We start from the raw sequence: 6,830 nt of genomic DNA, 5'->3' as shown, positions 1-6,830 counted from the left end.
GTGGAGTTTGGAGTGTGACTGAGGTTGTGGACAGGTGTCTTTTATACTGATAACAAGTTCAAACAGGAGCCATTAATACAGGTAACAAGTGGAGGACAGAGGAGACTCTTAAAGAAGAAGTTACAGGTCTGTGAGAGACAGAAATCTTGTTTGTTTGTAGGTGACTGAATACTTATTTTCCACCATAATTAAAATAAATTCTTTAACCCCTTAAGGACGCAGGGTTTTTCATTTTTTGCACTTTCGTTTTTTCCTCCTTACCTTTTAAAAATCAAAACCCTTTCAATTTTCAACCTAAAAATCCATATTATGGCTTATTTTTTGCATCCCCAATTCTGCTTTCCAGTGACATTAGTCATTTTATCCAAAATTTCACGGCAAAACGAAAAAAAAAAAAATCATTGTGCGACAAAGTCAAAGAAAAAACGCCATTTGGTAAATTTTGGGGGCTTCCATTTCTACGCAGTGCATATTTCGGTAAAAATTACACCTTATCATTATTCTGTAGGTCCATACGGTTAAAATGATCCCCTACTTATATAGGTTTGATATTGTCGCACTTCTGGAAAAAATCATAACTACATGCAGGAAAATGTATACGTTTAAAAAAATGTTTAAAATTTAATCTTCCGACCCCTATAACTTTTTTATTTTTCCATGTAAAGGGTGGTATGAGGGCTCATTTTTTGCGCTGTGATTTGAAGTTTTTATCGGTATGATTTTTGTTTTGATCAGACTTTTTCATCACTTTTTATTCATTTTTTAATTATATAAAAAGTGACCAAAAATACGCTTTTTTGGAGTTTGGAATTTTTTTGCGCGTACACCATTGACCGTGCGGTTTAATTAATTATATATTTTTATAGTTCGGACATTTACGCACGCGGCGATACCACACATGTTTATTTTATTTTATTTTTTGGATTTACACTGTTTTATTTTTTTTATGGGGAACTTTTATTAGGGAAGGGGTTAAATGACCTTTATTAACACTTTTTTTTTTGCAGTGCTATAGCACTGCACTCACTGATGTCTCATGCTGATCCCTGGCGTGTATTAACACGCCTGTGATCAGTGTTATTGGTGCTTGACTGCTCCTGCCTGGATCTCAGGCAGGTAAGGGCCCTCTCGGTGTCCTGTAAGCTGTTCGGGACGCCGCGATTTCACCGCGGCGGTCCCGAACAGCCCGACTGACTAGCCGGGATAGTTTCACTTTCACTTTAGAAGCTGCGGTCAGCTTTGACCGCCGCTTCTAAAGGGTTAATACCGCACATTGCCACGATTGGCGATGTGTGGTATTAGCCGCGGGTCCCGGCCGTTGATGAGCGCCGGGACCGACGTGATGTGATGCGCAACCCCGCTTCATATTTCGTGAGTCGGCGCAGGACGTAAATATACGACCTGCGTCCTTAAGGGGTTAAAATCAGACAATGTGATTTTATGGATTTTTTTCTCATTCTGTCTCTCATAGTTGAGGTTATAACCTATGATGAAAATGACAGCCTCTCTCTTTTTAAGTGGGAGAACTTGCACAATTGGTGACTGACTAAATACTTTTTTGCCCCTCTGTACTTCTATGAGCCCCACCGTACAGATCCCTACACCTATTCTATGAGGACAGCCTGTTATATCATATGTAATAGGCTACAGATGGTACAGTCTATAAAAAGTAGTATTTTAGCATTCATCTCACATAAAGGCGGCAAAAATCACACTACAGTATATACATAGTAGTAATCAGCAATTAGAACGGGTTATCGCTAATTCAAGTAGTTGATAGGGAAGTGTCAGCCATTAGGGTTTAATTTATATATTAGAATATGTAAAGTTTTGTGTCACTTAATATTGTAGTGCAAGTGGAGTTGCTTCCACAGCTGTGGATTTTATATTCTGTCTTTAGCACAGTCCGAGGAGCGCAAGATTTATGCCTTTTAAAGGGGTACTCCACTGGAAAACATTTTTTTTTTTTAATTAAGTCAACTGTTGCCAGAAAGTTAAACAGATTTGTTAATTACTTCTATTTAAAACAATCTTAATCTGTCTAGTACTTATCAGTTGCTGTATAATACAGAGGAAGTTCTTTTCTTTTTGATTTTCCTTTCTGTCTGACCACAGTGCTCCATGCTGACACCTCTGTCCACTTTAGGAACTGTCCAGAGCAGGATAAGTTTCCTATGGGGATTTGCTCCTACTCTGGACAGTTCCTGAAATGGACGGAGGTGTCAGCAGAGAGCACTGCGGTCAGACAGAAAGGAAATTAAAAAAGAAGATAACTTCCTGTGGAGTATATAGCAGCTGATAAGTACTGGAAGGATAAGATTTTTAAATAGAAGTAATTTACAAATCAAATCTGTTTAACTTTCTGGCACCAGTTAATGAAAAAATAAATAAAATATATATGTTTCCCCGAAAATACACCCTACCCCGAAAATAAGCCCTAGTTGTATTATCGGGGTTGGCTACAATATAAGCCCTACCCCGAAAATAAGACCTAGGCCAGTGGTCTTCAACCTGCGGACTTCCAGATGTTGCAAAACTCCAACTCCCAGCATGCCCGGACAGCCGTTGGCTGTCCGGGCATGCTGGGAGTTGGAGTTTTGCAACATCTGGAGGTCCGCAGGTTGAAGACCACTGACCTAGGCAATGCCCGGGCTGCAAATATTAAAAAACACATTTTAACTTACCTTCGTCCTCCGTTCCCCCGTTGCTAAGGAACCGGCCTCACTGTTCTCTGCTGCTCTTGCTGCTTCCTGGTGTTGGGACGTCTCAGAGCCTTAAATGTTGTTCAATGTACATATGGTACCGTAAATAAATAAGCCCTACCCTGAAAATAAGTCCTAGTGTGTTTTTGGTGACTAAAATGAATATAAGACCCAGTCTTATTTTCGGAGAAACACGGTGTATATATATATATATATATATATATATATATATATATATATATATATTTTCCAGTGGAGTACCCCATGCCAGTTTTTCTTACATAAGAGGGAGGTTAAGGCAGGACACATTTGCATACCGGAAATTTATCATTTTCCCGCTTTCGTACATCGGGTGTACTTTCCCTAAATGTATCAAAGAATTGCATCCTCTTCCTAAATGCTGTAACAAAATAGCTCAGATATAAGTAAGTTGGGCTGTGAATGAGATTGCACAAAAAAAAATAAAAAATAAAAAAATTTGTAGGATTCTGCAAAAATTTGCGCCAAATTTAAATTGTCTAATTTGTTAAATCAGCTACCCCAGTAAAAATGGAACTCACTCTAAGGAGTTTTGCTGAGATTTCTAAAGTTGCAACAAATGTACACTAAAAAGCCCTGTAAACGCAATGATGAATTTCTTCCCAAGCCTCAAACTTTGCACAAAAAAAGTTCTACTTCTTGTCTTTTTTATCCCACTTATTCTTAAAAAAAATATTTGTATTAAATATATAAAAAGTAAAAAAAAAATATTTGAAGAGGGGGCATAGCCTACAGCAATCTGACACATTTAATAACATTTACACAAATTATGTTAATTATGGTCTGTGTATAAAATATCCCTCTAAGCCCATCTTCACATAGTGTTAAATTCAGACTGTAAAATTCTGATTCAGGCCGTTTATAGCCTAAATTAAATTCTCCCTTATGGACATGTTCACACATCATAAAAAAGATAAATAAAAATAAATAAAAAATAAATGTTGTCATTGTTTGCTTTATGGCTATAAAAGAACTGACGAAAAAAAATTAATTAAATAATAATAATAATAATAATAATAATAATAATAAATACAATAACTAAAAAAGTAATTACAAAAAAAATTATAATACAATAGTTAAAAATAACTAAAATAAAAGAATAAATAATAATAATAATAATTAGTATTAATAGTAACGAGATCAATAATTATTAATAATAATAATAATATAAATAATAACAATATTTAAAAATAAATAAACAAATGGAAAAAAAAATGAATTATTATAATAATAATTATTAATAATATATATATATATATATATATATATATATATATATATTATAGGGCCTTGGTCATGAAGGGGTTAACATGGGCTCGGCGCAGTTTGTATTAATGCACTCTGATTGCCGCCGTATCTTTGTCATATTCTGGTAGATTCGCTCTGCGGTGCATATTTAGGCCAAGTTCACACTTTCTCATGTCAGCTGTTATATGTTAGTGAAGTGGATCCACAAACTGCAGCCCGGAGCTATATGCGCTTTCTAGGACGCGGAGAAGGAAAGTTACGGGGCAAAAATGCATTTATGATAAATTCCATTACAAACTGGTGCATAAAACGTAGCACAGGGGTCCGGGACTTACTATAACCTTCTAATTCTTAGTGGAAATGTAGATGGACTGTTCTTCAAATGCACCAGATGTAGCAAATTGTATCAGGCTGTGAAATCTGGTCCAGTCTAGTCCAGTGTTTGTTAACCAGGGTGCCTCCAGCTGTTTCAAAACCACAACTCCCAGCATACCCGGACAACCAACGGCTGTCCGGGCATGCTGGTAGTTGTAGTTTTACAATAGATTGAGGCACACTGGTTGGGAAAAAACGGTCTAGTCAGGACTTGTGACCACTCTGGGCAAAAGCTAATTTTGGCCCGCCCATTGGCCTGCCTCTTAACACACCCCACCTTACATTCGGGGGGGATACATTTCAACAAACCTCCTCCCCGTGTAATCTCCTTACTACTGGGGTGACACACTGTAACAAACCTCCTCCCCGTGTAATCTCCTTACTACCGTGGTGACACACTGTAACAAACCTCCTCCTCATGTAATCTCCTTACTACTGGGGTGACACACTGTAACAAACCTCCTCCCCGTGTAATCTCCTTACTACCGTGGTGACACACTGTAACGAACCTCCTCCTCATGTAATCTCCTTACTACTGGGGTGACACACTGTAACAAACCTCCTCATGTAATCTCCTTACTACCGTGGTGACACACTGTAACAAACCTCCTCCTCATGTAATCTCCTTACTACTGGGGTGACACACTGTAACAAACCTCCTCCCCGTGTAATCTCCTTACTACCGTGGTGACACACTGTAACGAACCTCCTCCTCATGTAATCTCCTTACTACTGGGGTGACACACTGTAACAAACCTCCTCCTCATGTAATCACCTTACTACTGGGGTGACACACTGTAACAAACCTCATCCTCATGTAATCTCCTTACTACTGGGGTGACACACTGTAACAAACCTCATCCTCATGTAATCTCCTTACTACTGGGGTGACACACTGTAACAAACCTCCTCCTCCTGTAATCACCTTATTACTGGGGTGACACACTGTAACAAACCTCCTCATGTAATCTCCTTACTACTGGGGTGACACACTGTAACAAACCTCCTCATGTAATCTCCTTACTACTGGGGTGACACACTGTAACAAACCTCATCCTCATGTGATCTCTTTACTACTGGGGTGACACACTGTAACAAACCTCCTCCTCATGTAATCACCTTATTACTGGGGTGACACACTGTAACAAACCTCCTCATGTAATCTCTTTACTACTAGGGTGACACACTGTAACAAACCCCCTCCTGATGTAATCACCTTACTACTGGGGTGACACACTGCAACAAACCTCATCCTCATGTAATCTCCTTACTACTCGGATGACACACTGTAACAAACCTCATACTCATGTAATCTCCTTACTACTGGGGTGACACACTGTAACAAACCTCCTCCTCATGTAATCTCCTTACTACTGGGATGACACACTGTAACAAACCTCCTCCTCATGTAATCACCTTACTACTGGGGTGACACACTGTAACACACCTCCTCATGTAATCTCCTTACTACTGGGGTGACACACTGTAACAAACCCACTCCTGATGTAATCACCTTACTACTGGGGTGACACACTGTAACAAACCTCCTCATGTAATCTCCTTACTACTGGGGTGACACACTGTAACAAACCCCCTCCTCATGTAATCTCCTCACTACTGTAGTGACACACATCAGGTGGGGGGGGGGGAATAGAGAGGCGGTGACGCAGTTGTGATGTCTTGAGGCAGGAGACGCAGGACCTGAGCGATCATGCTTGTCTGCCCCGGAGGAGTATGGCACCCCCGGTGAAAGCAGTGCTCCTCTGAGAGAGACAGACATGATCACTCAGGAGCGCCATCACTGCATACTGTCACAGGAGAGTGGCGGATGTATTGAGGCGTGCACTTTCAGGTTGCCGGTCCTAGCCTCAGTGATCGCACCTTTCTGTCGCAGATTAGCGATGTGTTCACTGGCGGCAATGCCTTACTCTAGCGAACTGGATTAAGAACTTCAGTGTGCAGAAATGTATGGTGCCGGGTTGGGGGGGGGGGGATGTTGCTGGCTGTCTAACTTTCTTGCGGTGGGCAGAGGCAGAGTGGTGCCCCCATTAAGAGGGCGCTCTAGGCGACTGCCTATTTAGCTTATTGGCAGAGCCGGCCCTGGGTCTAGTCTAGTCATGGGCGGGCTACCCAAGAGTTCCCCGCGCCGAGTTATCCACGTTGGAATTTCCACAGTGTAAAATCTGCAGCAGACCCCACTGAGGTCAATGTAATTTGCAGTAAATTTTCTGCTGAAAAAATCAAATTGCCGTAAAGGAGTTCTGTAGTGAAAAATGACTTACAGTATCCCCTATACAAATGATAGGGGATAAGTTATAGATCGCAGGGGGGACCCCCCGCGATCTCCTGGACGGGGCCCCGACACGCCCCCTTCATGTATTCTATAGAGAAACATGGAGGGGGTGGGTCAGTAGCGGTTTCCTGTGGGGGTTCGAACAGCTGTTTCCAGCAGACTGCCGGGGCCCT

Source organism: Hyla sarda, chromosome 5, assembly GCF_029499605.1.
Source record: "Hyla sarda isolate aHylSar1 chromosome 5, aHylSar1.hap1, whole genome shotgun sequence".
Classification (NCBI taxonomy): domain Eukaryota; kingdom Metazoa; phylum Chordata; class Amphibia; order Anura; family Hylidae; genus Hyla; species Hyla sarda.
Note: the sequence above shows the minus strand (reverse complement) of the source record.